The following is a 13,655-nucleotide window of genomic DNA, read 5'->3' on the forward strand; positions in this document are numbered from 1 at the left end:
ATGTGAAGATTATGATGTGTTCCTTAAAACTTATTTCTGTTTTTATCAAATAGTGTGGGGGCAGGACACACCACCCAACCCAAGGGGAGAGGATGAAATGTAAAAGTAATCGAAAACGACCGATATTAATATCGTACATGCTGAGGTAAATAAATGTACATAGGCAGGACAACGTCTGTCAGGTTTTGCTAGTACCACATAAGACTCGCAATTCAAGGATTGCAGTGTGGTATGTAAGTTAGTAGCCTACAGGTTTTTTGGTCAGCTCACTCTCTCGATGAAATGAATGCTTTCCGACTTCTATTTGTGGGGTAGTTTGAAATATAAAGGATATAGAAGTCACTCTCGTAACATAGAAGAACTGCTAAAATAGGTTGAATTGTATAGAGTGAACCGAAATGTCATCACATATCACAACGCTCAAGTGTAGCACGTTTTGTCACTTCCTGTAATGGGCTGAGCATTCCTACCTGCGAATCGGTTTTTAAATCTCATTACCTATTGATGGAATCAAAACGGGAACTTTGTCATGGTATCATGCCCCGTTTACCGACACGCAGCATGCGGGACTCGCTCTGTTATGTGTTAGAACCGCAATAAAAAAATACTTTGTGAACATTGCTATTGTATCACGCTTTCACGTCAAACGTTCCGTGGTCAAGTCGGTCACACAGCCTACATACGTACGTAACTTGTCAACAGTTTATTTTTTTACAAGCTGCTTCACGTCGCACCGATACAGATAGGTCTTATGGCGACGATGGGATAGGAAAGTCCTAGGAGTGGGAACGAAGCGGCCGTGTCCTTAATTAAGGTACAGCCCGAGGATTCGCGTGGTGTGAAAAGGGAAAAACATTTCCAGGTCTGGCGGCAGTGGGGTTCGAACCCACTATCTCCCAAATGCAATATCACAGGTGCGCGCTCCAACCGCACGGCCAACTCACCCAATGTCAGCAGTTTATATGCTCCTGTTGAGCCCTTAGCGTTTCATTTTATTTGCAGAGATACATGGCAAAACATAACTGAAATGAAAAATATATTCTGCAAGTGTATTTGACTTTTGAAACGAAGTAAAAACATTCTTTATCTGGCGCCTCTACCTTCCCAATCCTAGCAGTTTCCCATCATTTGGTCACCGAAAACCTTCAAAAAATATCATTTAGAGATGGCTGTTTGTCGATATAGAAATATTAATTGCTCTATTCATTTCTGCTTCAATTTGGAAGTTTACGTATGTCATTGTCATAAAGGTTATCGATAAACTGGTAGAAGGCCTTTAGATTAATGTGTTGTCATCTCAGAATGGAATGGCAACAAAGGTCATCAAATTAATGAAATCTTCTTTTCTGTATGTCACTGCAGTAGGGTGCACATCACTGTGTGCGATCAGTTGGGAGCCAGCAATGTCCCGAATATTTCATCCCTGTGACGTGTTTGAAGCTGTGAAGCCTCTGAAGTTTGTGTCCGGATTGTTCGCTCTGGCTTCACTGCAAACCAGCAACAAAAAGTACGTTCGAACAGCGTTTACGACTAAGGATCTGATTTGTGTTGCGTGTGTTCTGTCATTGTTAGTGTTCCATTTATTCCTACTACAAAATTCCTTGATACCTCGACTATTCAATACCATAGGTGATGTTTTAGCCATGGTGCTGCAGAGCTTTTGTTCTACCCAGTCATCGTTTGTATGTTTGTTCTGGTATGTATTAGTGAGTCGTCGTTTCAAGGAAGATATATTCATGCTGCTGGATTTGGCAGACCAATACCTACCTGACAGTATAAAGAAAGTGAATGGAGAAATGAGACTCAAACCCATCATTGTGTTCCTCATTCTCTCCGCGTATGGATCTGGTGGTTTTTTGTATGTGATCAAAGGGTGGCAGTTGCCACTGGCTCTTGGAATTACAACTTGTGTTGTGAATGAAATGGCTATCATTACAGTTGTACAATTCGCAGAAATAGCACTTCACATGAAATATCGGCAGAAGTTAATAAACTACGGCCTTCAACAAGAAATAATCCTTTCACAAACGGGTGAGAATTCTAATGCTAGCAACAACATTTATTGGATACAGTATCCTTTCATTCCAAAGTATTTCATGGATAGTTTTAAATGCTGCCGAGGACAAACACTTGATATGAATGGAAATTCCAAATTGGATAACGTTCGCTTCCATATCAATAATACTAATTCACTGGTAGGAAGAAACATTTTCAGGAATCTCCTGCAGTTTCAGTATGAAAGAATATATTGTTTTAGGAAACTCTATTCCATTCTGCGTTCAGTTACACACGTAACGAACTTTACATTCGGTATCCCTCTTGTATTTATCTGCGTCAGTACCTTCATAAGAGCTTCTTCTTACCTATACATGATTTCCATCGTGTTTGCCGGCGTTTCAGAAGACTGGGAAATGCCGGGATTTGGCCATTTATTTGCCAGTGTGCTTGGGGTGATTTACTACTTTGCTTGGATAATTTTAATAACTATTGCGGGTGAAATGGTGGACAATGAGGCTGATGAGTGTCTAGGGTTGGTGAAGAAACTTCTTCTGCTGCCGACAGTGGATCAGAGAGCAGTCTGTGAACTACAGTTATTCTCTGCAGAACTCTCGCGATCCAAGTTGTGTTTGAGAGGATTTGGGTTGATACCTGTCAACTCTACTCTGCTATATACTTTCATTGGCGGATGTGTCAGTTACCTCGTCATCATGTTGCAGTTTAAAACTGGAAGTTGCGTGTGATAGTTGTGTGTCATCGATGCTAAAGTCAAACTGGAACCAAGGCGAAGAACTTGAAGTCAGATTGGAAGGCAAGAGACATCGTAAGGGGGTAATTGTATAATTAATTAATTGAGTACTGAAGTCGTGTATACTATTTCGGGTGGCGGCGACGGGAGCTACTCGCCATACTGAGTTATATCAGCTACAGTCTAGCGATCACGTACACTTGGAACGTCAGTTAACTGCCTTAGTAGTATTTTTTTAATGGACAATGAATTGATGTCATAGGTCGCCTGTTGCTTTGTGTAAGGATTGTTGTCAAATTTGAACTCCGTTGGCGATAAATATTCCTTTTCTCTGAATTAATATTTATTCCTAGAAACGTTTTTAATCTTTATTAAGTTTTCAGTGGATTCATATATTAACTGCACTATTATCTATGAGTTCTCTCACCGAATTTTAATTTTGGTATTCAAGTTTTACAAATTTAATTAAAATACAATTGATTCAATATGTATGAAATTTTATTAATATTTAATCATGATTTTAATATTTAAATTGCGTAATTATTATTTAAAATTCGTAAACATATTTGTCTTGGTTAGAGGGTAAAACGTTAATTATCATTTCACCTCATGCCATCACCACGCTATTACCTACATGTTTCATTCTTTAGAAAACCATATATACTCTCATCATCATCATCATCATCATCATCATCATCATCATCATCATCATCATCATCATCATCATCATCATCAAACCCTAAATGAAGGCTGGTTTCAAAAAAGAGTGTTTTTCTACTAACTTTCTTGAGTATAGTTTAAGTTTTGAGTAGCCTCTGTGGCTCAGGCGGCAACGCGTCGGCCTCTCACCGCTGGGTTCCGTGGTTCAAATCCCGGTACTCCATATGAGATTTGTGCTACACAAAGCGGAGACGGGACAGGTTTTTCTCCGGGTACTCCTGTTTTCCCTCTCACATATCATTTCAGCAACATCCTCCAATATCATTTCATTCCATCTATCAGTCATTAAGCATTGCCCCAGAGGGAGTGCTACTTAGGCAACCGGCACAATTCATATCCTCATCGCTAGATGGGGTCTTCCTTCATTCCATTGCTGACCCGGTCGAATGACTGGAAACAGGCTGTGGATTTTTATTTTCAATTAAAATGTTGAAAGAAATAATTACTGGTGCTCCCGAGACTTGAAGGCATTACATAAGACCTTGGTTTGAAAGCTCTCTCTCACAGTGTCCAACGTAATTTGTCATTATCTCCTCAACTCTACCTACAACCTTATAAGTCGCTTATTGACCATCGTACGCCATTTCTTCTTTTTCTTCTCATTAAAGAATTCTAAGATATCCACGGCAAGTTAATATAGAACTAAGATTTTGTCAGCAAGAAGTTTTTTTAAACATGTTTCAATATTATTTGTCAGTACCATAATTACATGTGATTTGCATTAAATATTATCAGCCTGCTATAAATGGCTAATAGCGGTTTTATGTGAGTGTTAAGGCCAAGACAAGATCCGACCGCACCTGCGCTACAGATGGAAACAATTAGTAGTGCTGTCACACACTAGCTGAAAAGATTTAGAAACACGTAAGGCAATATTAGATGTACTTATAGTAATACAATGAGTATAATTCACAATAATTATGCAATTGCTTCTGTGATGGTGCACCGGTAAGGCGAAGAGCTTAGTTCGTTTGTGTGTTGAAACTGGCCATTTTGATTTAGAGTTACTCAAAACACTGTCTTGTAATTATTAACTGGAGAATATAAATTGAATCAAGGACTCAGCAATAATTCCTCCATCAGAAATAATTTATAAATCTTAATTTTTGGATGAATATGCGATAGCTGGATATTCATTGATTAATGCATGTTTTATATGAGATTAAGGTTCATTAGTTTGATAGGATGTTCGCATCGCACGTTCAGTTAGCTCATTGATAGGAATAACAAACTGATCTCTCGGGATCTCTTCTAGAGAAGGAATACAAATAAATGTCAGAATTTGAACAGATATTTTGGCATCTGTTCTAAGCTCATCCGTAAACAGATTGGTTTGCAAAAATTTTACAACTCGCGTACGGAACTAACTACACATTTTTTCAACAACGAAATTAGAACGATGACCTCCTTTACCGTACACTATTTTTTTTCTTTGTCATTTCTATTCTCAGAGGGACACCTTAAGGATCTACATCTTCGGAAATCACACTCATGCAAAATTCACTTGTGATTTCTCTTCTTCAGACTCCATACTTTTGGTCTCCCTGCAATATTGAAGTCTACGCCTAACTTGTTGAAATATTAACAGGATACTGAAGTTAGGAGAACAGCCGATGTCTCCGTGCCTTCATGTCGAGCCGTATCGCCGCCAGTCACCGTGCTACCGGTGGTCCAACGCTGCACTAGCCACATCCTGCAAGTATTTCTTACTGATTGGTGTGATACAATATTTGTTCATTTTTATAAACTACTATCTCCTTTGCCTGTACCCACGCCCATTCGATGCCACTTTCAGTTTGCAAATTTGCATTATTTCTATTTTTTATAACCTTACTGGCTATCAACATTCTGTAATTTCGTTATTAGTGAAAGAGCTGTGATTATATCTCGTGCAAATTCTGGTAATAAACGCATGACAAGAAATAGTGCAAATCATTATAGGATTATTCTTGTGGTTGTTTTTCCTCACTTGTGATTTCTTGGTACAACAATGTAAGAAAACTTACATTTGTTTTGACATATGTATGTATCACGGCTAGGGCTCATCTGAAAATTTGGGTCTAGGAATTAGCGATACCAAAATATTTAATGCGATGTTTTCTAGCAACCATGAAGACTGTGGTGTGTTTCTGGATTGTATGACTGAGAGTCATTTAGAAAGTTCTTTGTTGCATCGTCTCATGATACTCTGGAGAACTGGTGGTCTTATTGGTGGTTGTATTTTTCATAGTGCCTTAGTCAATTTCCCGCTTTCGATGCCGTGAATCCTACACTTGACGACTCCGAATTAAATTAATCGTTTCCAGTTTGACTACATTTATTGAAAGGCACATTTACGATCATTTGATTACCCAAAAAGGAAATTTGACAAAGTTTTTAAAATATAATTTAAGATGAAAATAGCGAAACAATTCTGTTCTTACGACAGATAGTGTGATTTATCTGGAATATTTTTCAGAAGAAGATAGGCGATAGTATTTCGTAACTATCACTGAACATAATTCTGAATATAACCTTGGCAATGTCCACAAAATACAAGCAGATAATAGAACAAAACTTGCACTGATCTAACGAATACCTTTGCAGACCAATTTTTGTTTGAAAGAAGAATCAAACAGATACTATACTTTGGGAATTCAGAAATCCATTGTTAGAGCTCAAGAACTTGATATCATTGTACATATTTCCTAATCTAGGCATACGATTTGGATAAGACATAAGAATAAATGCCAATTATTTAGGAAATATATTCAGCATCCAAAGCCCCGTTTCAGCGAACTTAACTTTTGTAGTACATAACCATTGCTTTCAGTTTGGCCACCTCATAATTTACTATTTCAATTTTTTAACAGTTCTTCTTGTTCTCCACTTTTAACACTAGTATTATTAAATCCCTTGTCCGGCTCCAGGGCTAGATGGTTGGCGTGCTGGCCTTTGGTCACAGGGGTCTCGGGTTCGATTCCCGGCAGGGTCGGGAATTTTAACCATCATTGGTTAATTTCGCTGGCACAGGGGCTGGGTGTATGTGTTGTCTTCATCATCATTTCATCCTCATCACTACACGCAGGTCGCCTACGGCAGTCAAATCAAAAGACCTGCACCTGTCCTCGGACACTCCCGGCACTAAAAGCCATACGCCATTTCATTTTTTCATTAAATCCCTTTACCCTCCAGGCTTGGTTTTCCACGGGCACAGTGAGGGATCCCACTTCTACAACCTCAAAGGCAGAGAACTGGAGCGTGAGATATTTGTTCGTGGAAACAACTCGAAAGAAAGACCAGTACCTCGCCCAGGCGGCCTCACCTGCTATGTTGAACAGGGGTCTTGTGGGGGATAGGAACACTGGAAGAAATAAGCAAGGAAGAGGAAAGGAATTGGCCGTAGCCTTGAATCACATACCATGTCGGCATTTTCCTGGACGACAAGTTGGAGACGACAGAAAACCTTTTGGAGGATGGCTGAGGTCAAACTTGAACCCACCTCTAGTCAGTTGACCTCCTGAGACTGAGTGGACCCCGTTCCTTCCCTCGTATCGCTTTTCAAATTGCGTGGCAGAGCCAGGAATCGAGTCCGCGCCTTCGGGGATGGCAACTTATCACACTAACAACTACAACACAGAGCTATATAAATATGAACAATGATCAAGCTTTAGGTTCTGTACCCGTCATTGATTTGTTAGTGTATGTACAATTGCAGCGGTAATGTCATCTACGAGTAGCAGCTGAAGAGATACAGAGAACTCACCTCAATGAACAGTTAATATAATATTCTTTTTGATCACTTTTTTGGGATTACGATATCCTAAGTCACAGTATTTGATTTTCTCCCGACTCAGTGATATGAGTGCATGAATCAGTTTCAATCTCCCTTCGTATTTCAATTTTCTTGTGGAATTTTTCGGTGAAGTTCATAATCTACAACCATTATTGCTGCACAACTTCATGCTAAACAGACTGTGTCCCGACAAGTCTGAGCGTAACTGCCGAGTTCTTCCCCCTGATGTTGAAACAAAGAAATCAGCTAACAAACGAACGAAACCAAAATTATGGTAGTGCTCTTGACCTTTATTTATTAGAGGTATAAATGATACAGATTATATAAAGTGTTGAATGGTGGAACATACCTCGACTGGTTTCTATCACATAACATCTGTAGGAAATAACCGTTACACTCCATCGGTGAGCGGAAGACATACTGTGTTAGTAAACCATATTTTGTGTGATATTTCATACCTGTTCTGCGGCTCTTGTCAATATAAAACAGATCGATATGACAGGAAAACACCATTAGGTTAATTAGTTCCTTTCAAATGTAACGTTTGTCATCACTGTCCGCACACAACGAAACACTTCACCTGTCCTACTCAGATCGAAGTCAGAGAGTTACGAAGAATGCCACGATTATTTCGCTCCTGTGACGTTCTCGAAGCAGTGAATCCTCTGATGTTTGTTGCCAGATTATTTGCAATGGCTCCACTGCGCAGAAGGGATAGATTCTACTCTCGAACAGTTCGTACAAAAATGGAGCTCTTGCATTCATTTTGTGTTGTGTCATTGCTAATCTCACATGTATTTCTTGCAATTAACAACTATAAAGGCAATGTTCTCTCGAATTTAACTGACGTTGTGAGCCAATTTCTACAATATCATTCTATTATTCTGACAAGTTTCGTCTGCTTCATTTCTCACATGATATTCAGTCGCGATTTAGAACAAGATATTTTTGTGCTCTTGCGCTTGATGGACCAGAACCTGCCTGAGGAAGTTAACAAAGTGAATGCAAGAATCAGACTTATTCCCATTGTTCTATTCTTCTTTGTCTCTGTTTACGATACGATCGGCACGTATATTGCCATAATCAACTGGAAATTGCCCTGGTTTATGGGTATTACACACTTTATCATGAGTTCAATAATTCTCATTAAGAACCTGCAGTTCATAGAAATAGAACTTCACGTGAAAAGCCGATTGCATTTATTAAATCGTTGTCTGCAACAAGAGATTCTCCTATCACAAAGTGGTGAAGATTCTTGTGAATATGAAACAATTTACCGGTGTCCGTGTACTATCGTCTCCATACCTCTCAGTGACTCTCTGGAGCATTACCGCCCACAAATACTGAATAGAAACGGTACAGCGATGTGGGACGAAGTACGCTTTCACATAAATAATACCAAAGACGGAACTAATCTGCAGCTTAGGAATGAGAGAATATATCAGTTTAGGAAAACGTTCGCTCTTCTGTGTTCTGCTATAGACATAGCGAACTCAGCGTTTGGTATCCCCATGTTGTTTATCCTTGGTACTTACTTTTTATCAGCTGGCTGCTTTGTATATTATATTTTTGTAGTGATCATTGGTATTACAAATGAATGGGAACCTGGTAGGTTTTGCTTGTGGTGTGTTAGTCTGTATTGGTTAATTTACGACTTTGGACTGGTCCTTTTAGTAACCATTTTAGGCCACTTAGTGAGCAAGGAAGCTGGTAGAAGCATTTCTCTGGTTGGAAAACTTCGTCTTCAGCCAACACTGGACAAGAAATCTGTCACCCAGCTTCGCTTCTTCACTGAAGAATTATCTGAGACTAAATTAAGTTTCAGGGTGAAAGGGCTGTTCTTTATCAACTGTACCCTACTGTACTCGTTCATAAGTGTGTGTGCAACTTATCTGGTTATCATGTTACAGTTTAGAATCTGAATTTGTAATTAACTGAGCTTGTCCATGAGGGAATGAAGTGGGGAGGAAATGTAAGGACACAAGTTATGAGTGTGATGACTGCCGACCTTGTCGCCTAACAATGTATTTTTCGCAATTTTGGATTCGTACAAGTTACGAAATCATGATAGTGATAAGACGCAAATTATTTCTGGACCACACTTGGGAATACAATGTTCAGTACCTTTACGAGGAACCAGTTTACCGAAAGCCAAAAATCTGAGGGTATTCCACAGCCTATCGACAGTGATTGTGAAGAAGCGGTTGTAAGTTCCGGTGTGACAGAGATATTGTTATCATATGTTCCGGTCATTATACGACAAGTGTTTATTAAAATTTGAAGTAAGGTAATTTGGTACACCTGGATTTAGAACTCCATGCAGAGGGAGCAACATGAGGTGATTGCGACCTTCATTCACAGGAGGATAAGACATCTTCGTTTAATAAAACTGTGTGATTCATATCGCATCTTGAATATAATACGAGTTTTTAAACTCCCTTTGAGCATCCTATTACTTTATTGTGATAGGTCCTGAATTACAGTGTAGCAGTAGTGAACATTAAGTCATTTTACGTAACGAACCAATTGTATTTCATGACCGTATGCGTGAAAAATATAATTTCTGAATTTTATGGCATCCTTTTGTCACTCTATCAGTCCAATTTAACGCCACAGTCTCTGTCTATCTATTTCGGTAAGGCCAACTAAGGACTACGATATTCAAGTTTCATGTTTGCTCAGAACGTGCGCTGCACCATCCTCTCCTTCTTTCAGAGGGCAGCTATCTCAGAATAATTCTGAGTGTTAAACGGTCATTTCCACTATTCCTAGTTTCTGAAGATGTTTAGCCACTTCCGTTAACCATCTCTCTTCTGCCAGTAGGATAGAATACGATTGGTTACTCTGCCAGAATTCTTCCTTGATATGTGCCCATTGAAGGTCAGACGTCTATTCCTGGCCACGTCCGCGATCTTTTCTCTTCAGTTATAGAGCTCCTGATTGTGTCGCCTCCTGTACTCACCCTCTATTTTGCCTGGCCCTATTATCTTCCTGAGAATCTCCCTTTCTTTGATCTCTATTTTTTTTAACTCGAAGTATCTTGTTCAGGTTCAGGCACTCGGAAGCATAAATGGCTTCTCGGCAGATGACAGCATGGTAGTGTCAGAGTTTTGTGTTGTTGTACGTGTTCTAAGTGTGGACGTGGATATAAGGCCTGACAAAACCCCCGTTACAGAAAGAAGGAAGTCTCTTCCAGTTGAAATCTAGGAAAAATCTCTGGAAATGATAGCTGAGAAACGCGAGAAAGTGCGAAGTTTTGTACCAGGTTTCATTTCTTAAATTATTGCTTTCCTCACCATGTAGTTAGGAGGGGTGAACCTTACTCCCCTGCTCGCTTCCTTAGACGAACGCAGGCAGCTGTATCAGCGAGCAAGATACATGTGTGATTTCGTTATCACTTCTAATGATGATAACATTTATTGTAGCTTTAATATTATATTTATATTATGGATCGTTATTAAATTTTCTTGCTCACTGTGAAGTTCAGTTTCCTAATATCTTGGAGGGTTTAAAAACATTATCCCATGCAATTTTATTAGAATTTCTAAGTTTTGTGTTTTAGGTGCGAATGCATCCTGGACTACATGCTAAACATGTTTGTTAGAGTTAAGCAGAAAATACTTATGAACATTTTAATAGTAAAATTAATTACAATTCGAGCACATAATGTAATCTCTACTGTTAATAGGTCAAAAATAATTTATTGCGAATTTCATCGAACAGGTTGACTGTCCAGAAACAGGAAAAGCATATTTTCTGTAAAGAATTTGCTATATAACGCAAAACAATCTTGCGTATATTTATAAAATGGAATTCTTAGTGGAATTCGAGGACTTCATTATTTAACAGGACTATATTTTCAGGCAATGTATTCACTTTTAAGAGTCTTGGACGTTCAATCATTTCTACAGTGGCGATTAATCTTCAGGGATTGTGAGAATCACCCTACACTTCTAAATTTATTAGCTTTAGCCTTCATTTTACATTGATTACCAGTTTATAAAAGAGTGTTTATGAAGGGAAATTCATGTACTGTGTGATGAAAATCACTCGTAATGTAATACATAAAAATCTAGGAAAATCCAGTAAATAATCTTTGACGGTGACAGTGAAGTCAACGAAAAAGCTGCCACCAACAAAATACATTAATTTATAATGGGTGACCAGTTTCGTGACAAAACTGTAAGGCATAACTATTTATGTTTCTAAATACGGTATAAGAATTTGCCGGGGATAACTAGGTGTACAAACTTGAGAAAACTGTTCCGTTGGTTACATTTATTGTCTTGTCACAAACTGTAATTTTTTTACAATGCATCTGGGAGAGATTTAAATCATTTAATGCGGAATCACACCGGTGAGGCATATTCTTGTTTGAAGTTCACTGAAGAGACTGAAAATTCAGATATATTCTATTTTTGGTTATATATTATAGGCCTAGTTACTACTAATCCACTCTTTCCAAACTTATTTTTTCATCTCTAAATAACAAGAGTCAGCACTGATTCTTGATTTATTCTACTTTTCGTTAAGCTACCATTCTCATATATACTTCCGGCAATCTTGAAATATAGGGCTCTCTAATGGTTATATAATTACGGGAATCTTAGGCAAGGTACACACACAAAATTTCTCATATTGTACAACTTGTTCCGATAAGAATCATCTCTGGGGCACAGTGGTATAGCGTAAACCTCCAGGTACCAAAATCGCGAGTTTTAAACCCAGCAGTGGTAATTAGAATTGTTCATGATTGTTGATCGTAAGAACAACAACAGTCGACATATCCAAAAGATTGGAGATTGTGAAGTTGTACGTCAGTATGTATATCTAGGCTCCTTACTGTCCAATTCTGGTGGTTGAAAAGATGAAATAAAGCGAAGAATTGAAATAGCGAAGATAGCAATGATCCGTCTGCAGAAGATTTGGAAAGATAATAACATTACCATCAATACAAAAAAGAAGCTCGTTGAATCTCTAGTCTTCTGTCTTCTTGTTTGGCGCAGAGTCGTGGACCATCCTCAAACGTGATCGTGAACGGATGGAATGCTTTGAAATGTGGTGCTGGAGGAACATGTTGAGGATTTCTTGGACAACTCATCGCACGAACACATCAATCCTGAACCAACTTCAGATAAAAGTTCGTCTATCGTGTAAGGTCTCCCAGCGGATTGTACGCTACTTTGGACATATTATGCGCCCAGATGGTAGTCTTCAAAAGCTGATTGTTGAGGGCAAAGTGCAGGGAACCAGACAACGAGGACGAGTACCAACGCGATGGATTGACATGGTGAACGGCCCCCTACAGTGTTCTCTCAGAGCAACCACATTGAAAGCTTTAGATAGGGAAGAATGGCGGAGTATGGTTCATCGGCTAGATAGCTGAATATTATGATACTCACGACGCCTCAGTCATGAGGCAAAACGAAGATGAAGTAGAAGAAGAAGAAGAGAAAATACTTAGTTCGCTGACTGGCATAGAGGTATGGAGGCATTGACTGTGCTAGTAAAAATTACGCCGCAAACTTGAGCTACCTACTCAGAACTACAAGTAAGTTATCGAAATACAGCAGTCAGCTGATTTTTATTTATGTTTTCCTTCACTACGCTATACCCTGGTCAATCGGTGACTAACAATGCAATGCGATTTGTTTACCTAGCTTTATATTAAACGTTTTCAAAGAACTTTGAAATGTATAGAATATTTCTGACAGGGTATGTGTGGGATTGGGTAAATGCAGCACGGGTGAAGGTTAAGGGAGCCGAGATGGTTATCAGTGGATTACTTTGTAGGAGGGATACTGACTGGAAGGTGATTGGGGATTTAAATGAGACTATGGAGTAGGTATGTGCGAAACTGGGAGTGAGATTTCTAGATCCTAATGGGTGGGTAGGAGATAGGGATCTGCGTTCAGATGGCCTTCACTTAAACCGCAGGGGTACGTATAAGTTAGGAAATTTGTTTAGAGGTGTTATAGGGAGGTACATTCAGGGAAAAGGGGTGGTCTAGGGAGCGGTGATAAGGGAACAGGGAACTGGAAATCAAGTAGGGAAGACATAAAAACGTTAGTGCTGATCTGTAGAAGTATTGTAAAGAAAGGAATAGAATAAAATAATTTAATATATATATTCTTACCAGATATTGTAATAGGACTTCAATAATGGCTCAGAAATGATATAATGGGTGCAGAAATATTCTCAAGGAACTGAAGTGTGTATCGTTGAGATAGGGTTGGAATGATAGGAGGGGGAGTATTCATTCTAGTGAAAGAAGAATTTGTAAGCTATGAAAAAGTTAAAGATGAGAAACATTAAATTCTAGGTGTAAGGCTCATCGCTAAAGATAATAGGCAGGAAAACTTTATTCATGAACTTTAAAAAACCGAGCTCGATAGCTGCAATCGCGTAAGTGCG

Source organism: Anabrus simplex, chromosome 12, assembly GCF_040414725.1.
Source record: "Anabrus simplex isolate iqAnaSimp1 chromosome 12, ASM4041472v1, whole genome shotgun sequence".
Classification (NCBI taxonomy): domain Eukaryota; kingdom Metazoa; phylum Arthropoda; class Insecta; order Orthoptera; family Tettigoniidae; genus Anabrus; species Anabrus simplex.